Source organism: Ambystoma mexicanum, chromosome 6q (assembly GCF_040938575.1).
Source record: "Ambystoma mexicanum isolate Mex_15411 chromosome 6q, UKY_AmexF1_1, whole genome shotgun sequence".
Lineage (NCBI taxonomy): Eukaryota > Metazoa > Chordata > Amphibia > Caudata > Ambystomatidae > Ambystoma > Ambystoma mexicanum.
In genome coordinates this window covers 858,930,285-858,946,291 of record NC_090937.1, presented here as the reverse complement: position 1 = coordinate 858,946,291, position 16,007 = coordinate 858,930,285, and the positions used below count along the sequence as shown (strand labels likewise).

General features: G+C 43.2%; 1 protein-coding gene across 1 annotated transcript in view; it reads right to left on the bottom strand.

The window, feature by feature from the left end:
- The window catches only part of TLL1 (tolloid like 1), a 455,972-nt gene that overhangs the window by 203,220 nt on the left and 236,745 nt on the right, over positions 1-16,007 (bottom strand). The gene's annotated exons all lie outside the window — the stretch shown is intronic.

Here is a 16,007-nt window from a genome sequence, read left to right as displayed (position 1 = left end):
TTCAAAACACATATCACCAAAAAAAGCGCAGTTCAGGTGCCTGTGCTAATTAAAGCCCTCAAGCTCTGATCATCCAACCTGCATAGAAGCCACTTCCCACTTGCAGGAGTCCCATATGTCACCTTGGCCATTCTAAAATCCCTCCGGCATGGTGCAGCACGCAGAATTAACATTCAACCACACAGCCTGCATCACCTACAAAACTGTCACAGCCAAAACATATCTTTACCTGACTGTGAAATTCACCATACACCATCAAAATCCACAATTGTAATTGTAGTTATAATTGTTTATTTATACAGCGCTTATACACGGGTGGAGTGCTTTAAAGCACTTCAAGGCGGGAAGGGAACAATGGAACACAGTAATCATTCTTAGGCCTTGAAGTTTCCGAATGATCTAATCAGAAAACTAGCATACTAGGCCTGACGGCATTTCTCCTAGTGCAAGTGCATGAGTGTTACAGTTTCGACCAGGCTACGGATGGGGGACAGAAAAAGGTGCATTTGTCGGGACAGGACAGATGAACAACATCGCCAGAATCAAAACAACGCATCTGACAAGGTAAATTCCCTTTCCTGCTATGAACCCTGAGCCTGTAACATGTAGCCAATGTAGATCAGACCGGCCCCCACCATGCTGGAAGGCCCCACCATGCTGGAAGGACCTGATGACTCTGCACCCAAAGAGCATTTTGGTCCACTCAATGCTACTTCACCACTATGGACAGAACCCCCACTACCCAGCTGCTCCCTTTACCCGTTGTGACAGTCTTGGCTACCCCGCACGCTGCTTGTAACCATTTGTGTGCATCCCTATGAACAGCACAGCTTTGCTTCCCAGCGGATGAATCACATTCATAGACACACGCATTATAGGGCACATAATGCATAGAATGCACATCGTGCCTCCATTCACCGGCAGGCGAGAGCCGGCCAATGAGGTAAGGCCCAGAGAGAAGGCCATCCCCCTGACTGAGCTGACCGAGCGCAGCCACGCAGCCAGGCGACGTCCTTAAGCCCAAAAACTTCTGCAATTCATCTTGCTTCTAGTGCCCCTCCGGCTAACTCAACCAGCAGTGCTTGACCACCTGCAATGGAAGGTAATCCACACTACCTGCACCACCTTTAATGTACTTTATTGACTCTGAGATACAGTTCTCTCCTTACCGTCTATAGTGCTCGTCCCCAGTTTGCTACCAACGTGCTCACCTGCAGCACCACTGTTTAACACCTGCCATACTGCCTATGCTTTACCTGCTATGCTCCCTTATTGCGCCTGCCTCAGACTAATGTGCGCGATTCTTGAGTTAGTCTGCCTACCTCCTGCAATATCCATACCTTCTGCGCACATATTCTGATCTGCTCCAGATGTATGCTACATCGCTCTTCTGCCTGATAATGCTCGAGGTGCAATGCCTGTTTGACGTGCCACACTTTTGAATGGTGCCTTGTGTACTCTGCGCTGCTCCTTACTTGATGTAAGTGTAGTGTACTTGCATAACCTAACCTGCTGTGCCTCACTACTGATTGGTGCCCCATGTATGTTGCATTGCTCTTTGCCTGATATGCCCACATTTGCTGCAAGCCTGATATCTGCTTTGCCTTTTGTACCTCTGCTATGAATGTGCCCACTCATTCACCCAGTACTGCCTAGACTGCCGCATTGCTACAACTGTACCCTGAGACCCTTTTGGTCGCCTACCATTGCACCCTGTGACCTATCCGAGACCCTTTTGGTCGCCTACCATTGCACCCTGTGACCTATCCGAGACCCTTTTGGTCGCCTACCATTGCACCCTGTGACCTATCCGAGACCCCTTGGTAGCTTGCCACTGCATCCTGTTACCTATTTAAGACCCTTGGGTCGCCTGCCTTGCACGTTGCTAACTACTATAAATCATGCATTTTAGTTCATATTGTGATTCTTGAATATCATGATCCATATCACTAGATGAACCCCTGGATATAACTAGCAACCCGCAATCTATACAGCCACACCCTAGCTGACATCCTAGCGAAGTAAGGGAAGTAACTTGAACTACTCTAACTACCATGTGTAGAAACCTGACCTCCCTGACCCTCCTAACTACAATCATGGCCTTTGCTACCTACAGCACTAGCCCCCCCCCCCACAGACAGAAACCTGAGACTTAGGGCAAGACTACCTTGCATTTATGAACCCAAAAGAAATAGCGCAAACAATACTGTTAGATCCCCAACTATACAGACACACTTGGATAAGCAAATTCAAGCCACGAAACCCTCAACTCGGACCCCGAATCCCACTCACTTTCATAAAAAGAAACACCTGAGTCGAAACAAGCACACAGATAAATCTGCAAGCTATCCTATTCCTAAGAATACTTTATCACTTACTGGATCCCTTATCAACGCCAGATCCATGATAGCCCATGCAACTGAAATTGCTGACATACTAAACAACAGCAGCATGGACCTCCTTGCCGTAACAGAAAATTGGCTCCACGAGGCAGCAGGACCCTATCTGAACTTAACTGCAACCTAGTCATTACTGACATCATCCCTCAACCATGGACCGACCACTATCTAATACATTTCACTGCCACACTTGACCTCCTAAGCCCTAAAATTATCAAAATGATACCACCACTCCCCACCAGAAGTAAAAAAGACATTACTACAGAAAATCTCAACCCCCTCCTCCTGCCTACTATCAATGGCCTGGAGAACAATACTGACCCAGCACCCTAGTAGACACCTTTAATAAAGCTATGTCTCATGCACTAGATACTATTGCACCACCCAAACTACGCAAAGCTAAAAAAGAAGCCCACCTTAATGCTTGGTTCACACCCCAATTTAAGGACCTTAGAAAGCATAAACGAAAACTCCAAACTATCTGGCGCAATTCGCCTACTGACGACAACAAAGTTAACATAACCCAATTCACCAAATATTACAAGACAGAAATTATCAATACAAAAAAAAAATGTATTCAATGACAGAATTACTAATGCCAAATCTAATACCAAGGAACTTTTTGCTATCCTCCGGGAAATGGAATCCCCCATCCAACTAACTGACACGGTCCCCAAGGACAAGATATGGTGCACTAACATAAAGAATGCCCTATCGAATAAAGTTTCCACCCTCCAGCTTAAAATAACTAATAAAAAGTACGCCCTCTCTCCTACTGATCAACAAGCACCTCTAGTGACTGAACCTAATACTATCCCCCCTTTAGCTTCAAACCTATCTCCATCATCGACACTGAATAGGTTATCCTCTCACTGAAGCCTTCCAACAGTAAGGGCGACAGTTGCCCAGCTCAAATAATAAAGGACGCAGCCAGAGATTTAGCTCTGTTTATCTCGAAACTCTTAAGTCCTCTTTTAAATCCAACACAGTGCCAGCTAACCTAAAAGAATCCTGGGTCCTCCCCCTTCTTAAGAAACAAACCCTTGATCCATCCATCCCAACTAATTATAGGCCTATCACCACTGTACCTTTCCTACTAAAAATAATCGATAGAGTAGCCTATCTCCAAATTCAAGATTACTTAGAAGCTAACCATCTACTAGGTTCGCGCCAATCGGGCTTCCGCCCTCTCCATGGCACTGAAACAGCCTTGATAGATCTTAAAACAAAAATTTAGGAATTCAAGGATAGTGGGAAAACAGCGCTGCTACTCCTACTGGACTTGTCAGCAGCTTTTGATTTGGTGGATCATGCAGTTTTATGCAACCACCTCAAGCTCGCTGGCAATTTCACAGGGGAAGCTATAGCATGGGTCCAATTCTTTCTAGCCAACCGGACCATGAGAGTCTTTTCCACCTCTACCTGTGCCGATCTCATCCAAATTACATGTGGAGTCCCACAGGGCTCCTGTGTCTCACCCACTATGTACAACATTTTCACCAAGCCATTGTTCGACAAGTTGGACAGACTGGGTGTCACCTACACAAATTATGCAGATGACACCCAGATCCTCATACCCCTTTCGGGCAACTATGAAGTGGACCTGGCTTTGGTGAATAAAATATACATCCTCATTCAGGCATGGATGGCCACCCATGGCCTCTGCCTGAACGACGATAAAACTGAAATCCTGCTCCTCGGATCAGACGCCAACCTAACTAAACTCATCCCGGACTATGCCTCATTCAACATCGACAATAATACTATTAAGGTTATGCGAGATGTTAAAACTCTAGGTTTTTTCCTCGACTCAGCTCTCACCCTTAAAAAGCAAGTGAACTCCTTCGCCTCTACAACCACTTACACGTGTAAACTCATCCGTGCTGCCAGACCATTCCTGTCCAGTGCCAGCTGCCTCACCTTGGCCAATGCCCTTGTCATGTCCAGACTGGACTATTGCAACACCCTATACTCAGGTGCAAATAAGTCGGTCATTGACAAACTCCAGAGATTACAAAATAATGCCCTAAGAGCAGCTTTGAATATCCCACGTAGAGAGCATATCTCCAAACACCGGACTGAGGCCCACTGGCTAAAGATAAAGGACAGAATCCTCCATAAAACTATTTCTCTCACATCCAAATGCCTCAACAATCAAGCAATCCCCTACCTAGCTGAAAGAATCAACTGGAGACCCTCAAACCGACTGACGAGATCTGCCAACACCTTCTTACTTGAAGTCCCGAGATTCAAACTTACCACATCGGGTGGATCTAGCTTCCCTGTTAGAGCTGCACAATCATGGAACACACTCCCACCTGACCTCAGACGCCCATTACCCTACACTAGATTTAGATGTAACGCTCTCAAATGGCTGCACAACAATGATATGTAACGATATTCACCATTATCTAGCTGATCATGCTATACATATGTTAAGACGGTATTCTTCTAAGCTTACCCATCTTAATCCTATATGTACTGTATCACTTGTATCATTTGTTGTAAGTTACCTCTGTTTTGTAATAGCCTGTGTCAGGCACTGTAACTAAGTTTCGAGTCTACTTGCATTGTTGCGCCCAGCTGCCCAAGGGCTTGGAGCGCATTATCAAATAAACAAACAAACAAACCAACAATGTATTTGTCATATGAATATTCAAACTCTAGGAAACATCAGCATGAGTCCTCATTAGCTATACTAAGGGTGGGGGAGGGAGTTAATGCTCAGAGGCACAGAACACACCAGCATGCAATGCACACACTGATTATTGCTAATAAAAAACAATGTGAGTTGCTTCAATTTCAATAGGGTTTGTTCTGGGCAAACATTGCCACATCTTGTAAAGCAACGACAAACAGCTGCAGGCAGCTCTGAAGACTCCTATGTAATCTGAGAAACTGGATATTGCCCCTTTCTCTTAGAAGTAAAAACACATCAACAAGATGAGGATTTCAACAGAAAGTCTGACACTTTGTTCAACAATCGTGGTCCTGGCAGAGAGCACATGTATTCCTTTTCTCCACCACAGGTGCAGTGTGGTCTGTTGTTTGTCGATGAACTATGGTGGCCCGCAATACGTGGCTCTAAAGCAGCCCGCCGACTAGGGCTTTAATCCGCATGCAGAGTAGGTTGCTGTCAGATATTTGTCCTGGCTGACACAAAGGCTGCATCCATATGATGGCAAGAGGCAAGACATAACAGTTTTTATTTTAAGAGAAAAAGAGAATTTCTTTCATGCGGTTTAGCGTTTTTGTAGCACCCAAAAGATCTCACACGACAGGTTGGCTAAATCCATCAAGATGCTAATTTCTATGATACGAGCTTCCATTTTAGCAAATGCACCTTCTAAAGCACCATTTTGTTTATTTCTGACAATCAATGTGCATTGTGTTATATTTGTTAGCGGTGTGGTCAAATGCTCACTTTAGCTTGTTGTGGCCTCTACTTTCGGGAAGGAAGAATAGCTCAGGGTCAACACGTTTGTCTTGAGAACAAGACAACGCAACACAGGTTTGAATCCCGATCCCACGCTTAGAAACCACTTGTTGGTATTAATTGCGTTATAAAAGAACATTTTCATAATAATCATATTAATATTTCATGTTTTGGGTCTAAGATAGCGTCATCAAATCTTAAACCATCGCAGTGTCGTATCCATATGAATTCCATCATAATTAAACATACTAATGCAGAAAGCATAAACAAATTATATAAAATGGACAATTACAAAATTAAAGAAAATAGCTAACACAAACTGACTTAAAAAGCAATCTTAATACATGGGTTGTATGTCTACTTTGTTTTTATCTATGCCACCCAAGCTGTTTTCTGCCTTTGAGATGTCTTTCTGCCAGACGCCGTCCTACCAAGCATTTCTGGACAGACATCTCCTTTTCCTGAGTCTTCCCCTATCAGCTCTCTGCTGCAGTCATCTGCTTTTTAAAACATTGCATTCAAATGCAAACAAATGGTATTGTTCCTGCTATGCTAACAATACTAAGAACATGTATTGTTCAGTGTGCTTTGATACAAAACAATATTGTGTAAAATGAACTAGAAAAGGCTGCAGTTAAATTCACATTATATGCAGTAATGTATACGTGTGCCCACAGGCTAGCTGAGGTAAGCGTAGGGTTGCCAACAGTGAGCAGGATTTTTACCAGCCCTGAACTTGCTGTAAATCTGCTTCTTTGGGTTTATGCTAGATGTGAGCAGTCCTATGGTACAAGGAGCTTGGAGAATCACTGATCTATGTTCTCAACTGTTAGGGAGATTATTTCTTAAGCGTGTGGGCAAGGCGTTTATGGTATCTTTCTGTTTTAGGTACTGCTAGTGATTTTGTCAAGGTCACCATACTCTGGTAGTGGTAACAGAGCAGTACAGGCCAAACTCTGAGGAGGTGGAGTGGGATGGTTAACTGGTACAGTATATACTTTTCATGTATTCCTGATGAGTGACTGTCCATACACTATATTTATATAAAAACATAATATAAGAACAGCCAAAGTGAAAAATCACTACAGGTGAGTAGACTTTGCAAAACAAGAGTTGCCACAACTTATCTCTTACGTACAGCAGTTTTTCAAGAAGAGTTCTCAGAGTTCAATAAAGAGTGTTTCCTAGAAGAGGAAATGCAGTAGCTGATAAGAAACACACTTTTCTCATCTAGGCAAGAAAGTTAAGAGAGGCCAAAGAAGACCAATATTGCAGAGTTGAGGCAATCTTTGGAGGAAGAGAGTTACCTTCTGTGAAGGTATCCAGAGATGCGGTTTCTGCAATTCAGGTGGAGTTAGACCCACAAGAGACACTTGATGAAGAAAAGGGTGTCCACAATAGCAGAAATAAATTAGGAAGGGTCCCTTCCGCAACGTTGGGAGTCTCAGGAAGCAATACTCTGCAACCAAATAAGCCGTTCTGCACCAGGCAGTTCGTAGTTTCCAGAGACACTTGGGAGTGATGCTTATTCATGATTTGGTAGGTGCCAGATTAAGGGTCAAAGCCCCGGGAGGAGTAGAAAGGCAAGTCAGCAGCGGTCAACGGTAGTCATTGATCCCAGCTCGAATAGTCCCAAAGGGAGAATGGATATTGAAGAAAGGCGTATTCATTCATTCATTCATTCATTCATTCATTCATTCATTCATTCATTCATTCATTCATTTTGTCATTTGTAATAGCACCTGTCAGCATAGTTATGGTCCCAATGCAGTTTTGAATGAATCCCCTCGAAGGGACCAGAGTCCAAGAATTTGGGAGCATTTGGGTGCCGCTTTTACATGTGTGTGCATTTCAGCCATTAAAGGTAAGCAAGGGCGGTCAAGACCCTGCTAGTCACCCATGTTTAAATGGAATGTGTATGGGCGCAGCAGAGGTGAACTATGGACTAAAGGGGGGGTTGTGTTTAAGGAGATAGTTAAGTGGGAAGGTACCATTCAAATTTGTGTCGTTAAAAGTAGTTTCATTCTTATGGAAGAGGTCATGTGCATTGTGATTGTGTTATATGTGATTGCAGGGTGTGTGAGAGAAGAAAAGGGTTAGCTGTACAAACAACAATGTGTACTTCCTGGGTTCCATCTATGTAGGTGGAGCAGTGCTACGTTTCACCGGCGATCTTAGTGCTAGAGGAATGCATAATACCATACACAATTACCATACACAATTAGGCTAAATGCGAGATATGGATGACTAACACAAATGGGCTAAAAGCAAGGTAAGGCTAGCTTAAACTATTATTTAAATGTGAGATATGGCTATCTTAAACAGAAAGGCTAAAAGCAAGGTAAAGCTACCTTACACAATTAGGCTAAATGTGAGATATGGCTGACTAACAGAAGCGGGCTAACAGCAAAGACAAGTCTACCTTACACAGTTAGGCTAAATATGAGCTATGGCTGACTAACACATATGGGCTAAAAACAAGGTAAGATTATCTTACTCAATTAGGCTAAATATGAGCTATGGCTGACTAACACACATGGGCTAAAAGCAAGCAGAGGCTACCTTAGACAATTAGGCTAAATGTGAGATGTGGCTGACTAACACAAATGGGCTTAAAGCAAAGGCAAGTCTACCTTACACAGTTAGACAAAATGTGCGATATAGCTACCTTAAACAAGAGGGCTAAAAGGAAGGTAAGGCTCCCTTACAATGTTATATTAAATGCAAGATATGGCTGACTAACACAAATGGGCTAAAAGCAAGGTAAGGCTACCTTACACAGTTAGGCTAAATGTGAGAAATGGCTACCTTTAAACAAAAGGGATAAAGGCAAGGTAAGGCTATCTAGCGCAATTAGGCTAAATATAACATATGGCTGAATAATACAGATGGGCTAAAAGCAAGGTATGGCTAGCTTGCACAATTAGGCTAAATGCAGGATATGGCTGACTAACACAAATGGGCTAAAAACAAGGTAACATTATCTCACATAATTAGGCTAAATGCAAGATATGGCTGACTAAAACAAAAGGGCTAAAAGCAAGGTAAAGCTACCTTACACAGTTAGGCTAAATGTGAGAAAGGGTTACCTTAAACAAAGGGCTAAAAGCAAGGAAAGACTATCTTACACAATTAGCCTAAATGCAAGATATGGCTGACTCAAATACATGGGCTAAAGGCAAGTAAAGGCTACCTTACACAGTTAGGCTAAATGTGAGAAATGATTACCTTAAACAAAAGGGCTAAAAGCAAGGAAAGACTATCTTACACAATTAGCCTAAATGCGGGATATGGCTGACTAACACAAATGGGCTAAAAACAAGGTAAGGCTACCATACACAATTAGGCTAAATGCAGGAAATGTCTGACTAACACAAATGGTCTAAAAGCAAGGTAAAGCTACCTTACACAATTACGCTAAATACAAGATGTGGCTGATAAATACAAATGGGCTAAAAGCAAGGCAAGGCTACGATACAAAATTAGGCTAAATGAGAGATAAGGCTACCTTAAACAAATTGGCTATATTATAATAGGTAATAAGAGAGGTGGGTTTTACAGGAGTACAGTAATGTCTGTACTCCCACCGACACCACACTTACCTTATCCGTTGCTGTCGGTAGTCTGTATCAGGCTTCCCAGGCAGAAACGGGCAAACAGTTGCTTAGTGAGGAGCTGCCCTTTGCCTTGTGGCCCTTAGCCGATGGCTGACTGGGCAAGGCAGCGCAGGATCCTGCTTTTAAAAGGGCAGCAGCCAAGGAGGCACGGCCAATCACAGAGAAGGGAGGGGGTGCAGGGCGGGAGAAATGCACGGGAGGCCAAAGACAAAGTGGCAGTGGGCCAAGGGAGGAAGGGGATGGATGCCTGGGAAACGTTTTAAAAGAAAGAGAAAACACGGGGAGGAAAAAGGAGAGGGGAAAAAGGAAACTTTGCAAAAAAGGAGGGGGCCAGGAGGAGAGCAATTATTTGAAGCTGGGCCAGGAACGGTGGCAGCAGGACCCACTTGCACGGGCCTCCTGCGGATGAAAAAGACCGTCCTGGACCTTGCAAACAGGTACGGTGGCCAGCCAGAAAGGTCGGGCCTATCAACGAGAGGGGAGGGAGACAGAGGATGGGAAAAACACAGGGGAGGGCAAAAGCAAAGCAGCAGATGTTCAGGGAGAAAGGAGATGGATGCCCAGGAAAAGTAGAAGAAAGAAAGAGAAAACACAGAGGGGGGAATAGGAGAAAAAAAGGAAACTTTGCAAAAAATGAGGGGGGGCAGGTGGGGAGCACTTACCTGAAGCTGAACCAGTAATGGTGGCATCGAAACGCGCTTTCACAGGCCTGCTGCAAATGAAAAAGACCGGCCTGGACCCTGAAAACAGGTAAGGTGGGCAGCCAAAGAGGCCAGGCATTTTGAAGTGAGCAGATGTGCCAGAGAAGCATACATATAAAAGCTAATTGTTCGAAAGACTATACATCAAAATGTGAGTGACACTGCACAGCTCAGATTTCTCCATAAATGCTCAGGAAAACTCATGAAAAGATAACAGAATTAACTAGGAATACCATAAGAAGGGAAGCACCTGCCCTAATTGACTGCAGACTACAGAAGCACTGCATTTAGGGTTCATCAGTTGATCAGTCGTAATAAAGATGTACCAGACATTGACATCATATATTGAAAGTGGGCAAGTTTAGCTTCCACCACATGGAAAGACCATATGCATCGGGCTTGGTCCCACCCCAAAAGGGGCAGTCAAGCTCACACTGCTTGGTCACATCCTTGGGCACATCCTTTCCGCACAAGGCCACAAGCCTCCCCAAACATGTTTTGTCGGTTGTTGGGCATCATCAGTGAGGAGTAGCTTGGGTCAACAGTCATGCAACATTCAAACTTTGGGTGGTGGCTGCAAGAAGACAAAGGACTGCATAGGTATGGACTCCTCCCTTGTTTCCTGTCTTCACAGACACATTGGAGCCTTGGTGGGCTTCCCAAAGGATTCCTGCCCGAAGACGAAAGTCATACCAGGACCTCCCCCACCCAGGGCAGCTGAAGAAGGACAAAGAAAGGACAAGCACACAAGAAATGGCAAAAAAGAAAGGGGCCAGCATCTTGGGTCAATGGTGACCCTTCTGTGTGTGCGATGTATTGAACCACTCTGCTATATTATGCAGCCTCACTCTGCCATCTATGGTGCGAGAAACAGCAAGATGGCAGCAAAACCCCTGTACGCTCCAAAACCTCCAAAACCAAGTTTTTCAACACACAAAAAGATGGCTGACAACCTGCCACCCATGGTGCATGTGTGGTGGAACAGAGCACACGCTACAGAAAAAGAGCCAGAGGGCTCCATGACAAGTAAACATAGAGTGCAGAGGGAGAAGCAGTGCTTTGCAAGTGAAACTCCACAATTCACCTGTAAATGACATTTACTTTGTTGCTGAAACTTCTAAATAGCTGTAAATAACACTGTCCAACACTCAAAATCTTGTTTGGTGCTAAAATCCAGGTAATCTAATGAAGCACTTTGAATGTACAAGGTCTTGAAATGTGAAAAGCAAAACATTTTCTCAACAAAACCATATTGCCTGTGAATGACAGTTCCTGTCAAAAATCTGTGTGCAGCCACACTGGGCTACCTGTGAGTGACAGCGCCTGTCAAATGAGCTTTCCTGATTAAACTTAAAGTTGCCTAAAACTAAAGATCTGTCGGATTAGCAAATATAAAAGGACTGTTGCTGAAAGGAACACTGATCTCAGTTGTTTTGATCCCACAGGTTTAAATCTAAGAATGTAATTTATCTATGTCATCTGATGCAACAAGTTTGTTTTGTGCTGATTTTTAAGTCAAGAAATTAAGAATTTAACAAAGGCTGGCGGGGTCTGCAAGAAGTTGAAAAAAAGGTTTCCACCCAAGGGGAGGGCATTCCTCTCAGCAGATGCTCACTGACATATGATAATTGTGGGGTAGGACAGACTTGTGACTGCTCCCAAGGACTGAACAATGGCAGATTCTCCAGGCCAGCAAATGGACATGTGAAAAGGTCATAAAATAGGCTTGCAGAAGGAAATCCAAAAGGTGGGCGGCTGCTCCTTGCCTCCAGAGACTGACAAAAGGCGGACCATTTGCTGCTAAGAATATGTAACGAACATGTTTAGAGACTTATAACTCTCTATCAGAAGTGGTAAAAAATATAAAAAGGGCAAAGTTGTTACTCTAATTTCTGGCCCTACATTTCAAAACGTGGTGGAACTATGTATCATGTTCTGAACAGGAATGGCAATATATGTGGTTTTATGGGAATTGTATTTATGCTAGAATTGTTAAACTTTGCACACACATTCCTATGGTAAACACGCATATTTGTGTAAATTTGGAGAAAATTTGGAAAATGTTTTCATGGGAAAATGGACAAAATGCTGCAGAAAGGCGAAACAAGGTCTCACAGCTGTGGGATTCTGATGAACAGGTACTACATACAATATGTGATCCTTGTATGTGATTTTCATAGAGGTTACAAATGTATAAATATGTCTTTAGGCCAAAATTCGATTTTGATATTAGTGGCTAGGGGAGATTTCTAAGGATTTTAAAAACCGAACCATATATTTGACATCATCTGTCCTTGATCCAATCACTCGGATGCAAGGTGGAGATGAGGCTCTGATCGAATCACAGTTCACAGGGGAGAGCTTAGTTAAGCCGGCCCATACACCCATTCTTTTGATGTCATTGGAAAGGATAAATAGAGACCGTTGACAACACACAAGACACTCTCTCTTCTGATTCCAGCAAAGTACTCTGATCCAGCATTCAACATCCAGCCTTTAACATCCTTCCAGATCCAGATGGCAATCACCAGGCCAAGCAGTAGCTGAACCATTTTCAGTTAGGCCTCTATCCTCAACTAATCCTCAACTAATCCTTACAATCCAGTGGAGCGCTATGCTGTGGGGAAGCATCCTGAAACTATCTGGCTTGCTACCATAATGCCTGCCTAATGAACCCGCCATCCCGCTGACCTGAAATATCCAGAAACAAAAAGGGCAGTTCCTGTGCGGTTCCGGTGACTGGCCTAGCTGATCCTGTCCCACGCCTGTTGTGGTGTTCTTCCTTGATAGACCCAATCCATTGAACAGAATCTTGACGGGCCTAAAACCTTAAATCCCAGTGGATTGTGGGTATTAATAGGACACTAGAGAACTATTGTATACCTTGCATTATCTTGTCCCACCCTAATCTCTGAACTATCCCTACTTTCATAACCAGTAACAGTGTCAAAATCTGTAGTGCTATCTTATTCTGTTTATTTGCTAAAGCATCAATTCCATAGTAATTTTTATTTGTGTAACTCTGATCCAAAAATCCCACTTAAAGTGTTTGGACTGGTTCCGCCGGGGAAGGCACTGGGGGTCTGTTACTGAAGTCATGAATCAGTCTCAGAGCTTACTGCGACCCAACCTGGTTGTCTAGCATGCATGCTCTAGTCTTGAGTAAAAGCATAACCCATATTTTCTGATTTGAAACTGAAGTTCTTATCTAAATTTGAGTCTGTATTTCCGAAAAACACCTCTCACTAAAACCTCTATAACTCCCTCAGTTTTCAAGATAGAAACGAAATTTCAATTCCCACTGATACCTAGCATCCTTAGCTAGCTCTACAACAACTGCATCGGAACAGTGTATGTGACCCGTTTTTTTCTCAAAAATCGCATAGTAAATGTTTGCCTTGAATTTACATGTTGGAAAAGTTTTACACGTGTGCATTGTCATTAAACTATTTCCCACTTTGCATTTGAGATTCCAAATGTTTTCTTTTGATTAAATCATTGCTTGTGATTGCTTGCATCTGTTCAAAGCAGCTCCCGTAGAAATGTATAATAATTAAAGCATTTTTGGACTCATTTAGTGTTCTTGCTTAGCCAGTTCAAAGCCATTCTGACAGTTGCAAAGTCAAATCTGTTTTTCTCCTTTGTTTAAGGGGGAAAGGTGTGAGTGATATTCTGTTTGTTCTGTATTAATCCTGAGTACCTGCTCTCTCCTCACATCTATTTAAATTGCCTGATGGTGGGTTGAGGGGTTTTGCAGGGGGAACCTCTAACCATAGTGCTATCTGTTCCAAAACAACCCAAAAGTATTCTTTTCTGTGCTGCATTCTTTTTGTGTTCATTACCTGATTTACAGTGCATTAAAGATATTATTCAGTGTTCTGTCACCCCATTGGTGATTGTTGTTACCTATTAAAAATATATTGTGATTTTAAATTCTAAATAAATAAACAAATATTTACCGTTCCAAACTAGACTGATTCCTGGTTCAGTGTGACCGGGAAGGGGGGAGGGGTATTTGGAGAAGGGTGTGATATGAGTGGTATATCATTCAGAATACTGAATTTATAGACAAAAATAAATAAGAGTTTCTATATGATGCCACTAATCACTAATCAACCTCATCAAAAGACATGGCTTCACTTGCTAACTATGCAGATAGCACCCAATTCATCGAAAAAATCGAAGATGAAAAACAGGAGAACACAATGCTAATAGACTGTCTCAAAGAACTCTAGCAATGGATGAACACTAAGAACCTCAAAATCAACATAGACACGACAGAAATCATGATTACATCCAACAACCAAGGAAGCAACCAATACATCACATGGCCCACAGAACCGGGAACAGCACCCACACCATACAAAGTTGTCGAAAACCTTGGAATCCTAATGTACAATGAGCTAACCCTAGAGCCACAAGTAGACGCAATAATCAAGAAATGATTCTTCCATCTACACACAATCAAAAATTCTCTACCATTCCTCTACTTCACGCACAAAACACTGCCCATCATCTACCTCATCATGTCCAGGATAGACTACGCCAACAGCTAATACCTTGGAATGCAGGATTATTTACTGAAGAAACTGCAACGTATACAGAACGCAGCTTCTGCACTTCTCAAACTCTCACGAAGAGACCAAATCACTTCTACATTGGCTCTCAGTCAAAAAACAAATCGTCTTCAAAACAATGTGCATAACACACAGAGCAATCCACTGCCTTAAAATTCATACAAAAGAAAATCACCATCTACCAGCCGAATAGAACACTCACATCCAGCAACGACATCCCCCTAGAACCTAAACCATACATGAGGAAAAAATTGTTGTGGCTCGGCATTCTCTTGCTTAGTCGTAAAACTTTGGAACTCAAAAACATAGCTCTTCAACTCAGAACAGGATGAAAAGAAATTAAAAATACTGACACCCAATGATCAACACACATTTGAAAAGGAAAAGGAATGGGGAGTACGCCGACTGGAGTGAAGTGCTGGGAAGTAGAGATGCACCTGAATGGGAGGGAGACCCAGGTGTGCCCACCTCCATAGAGTGCCAAAACGTAAACAGGAGGGAAAGATTGGTCCTACTTAACTGGACCTCAGATAGAGGGCCTTAGATGAAAAAGGGAAGAAAAAGGTGTCCAGAACTCGGATCTGATGGACCTCAGGGCACAGGGAGCACATCCCTCACTGGGGGAGGAAAAGTGGGGGTGGGGCTGCTACACAATGGGTTGCGCTAGGGAGGGGGGGGCGTGGGAGGCTATTGGTTAGAAAAGAGGGTGGAGAGGGTGCTGCCACTGAATAGCATAGCTGTGGTAAGTGTAGCTCACCAGAATATACAACAGGAGGAGGGATATGAACCATAGACAGTCAAAACGGAGGGGGTAGGATAGGGTACTGCCACTAACCACCCTAGTAAAAAACCCATCCTTATGCATACATCTCTCAGACTCTGAACCAAACAACAACCATACCTCTACCACACAATAAAATGCATGCAGTTCTTTACACCACAATAACAAAACAACCAACCATAGCCTCGCCCAAACAGCACATGGCGGCTACCAACCGAAAAACACACTTACGCTCAACAAACAGTGTAAAGTTCACTTGATCTTTTCTCCCACTCCGTCCAATCAAATTATCCCACCCCCTCCCACATTGCTTTACAGATTCATCAGAGTGCCAAGAAACCATGCAGGTGGCAACAGCGCGCGTTACAAGAACCTTTAACATAAAATAACTAATAAATGAATAACACTGGCACATCTCCTTCTAAGCCATCTCAAGGATGTGGTGTAAATAAATGTCTGCCACCAAATAAAATAGTGACTGCATTGATTGTGTTTG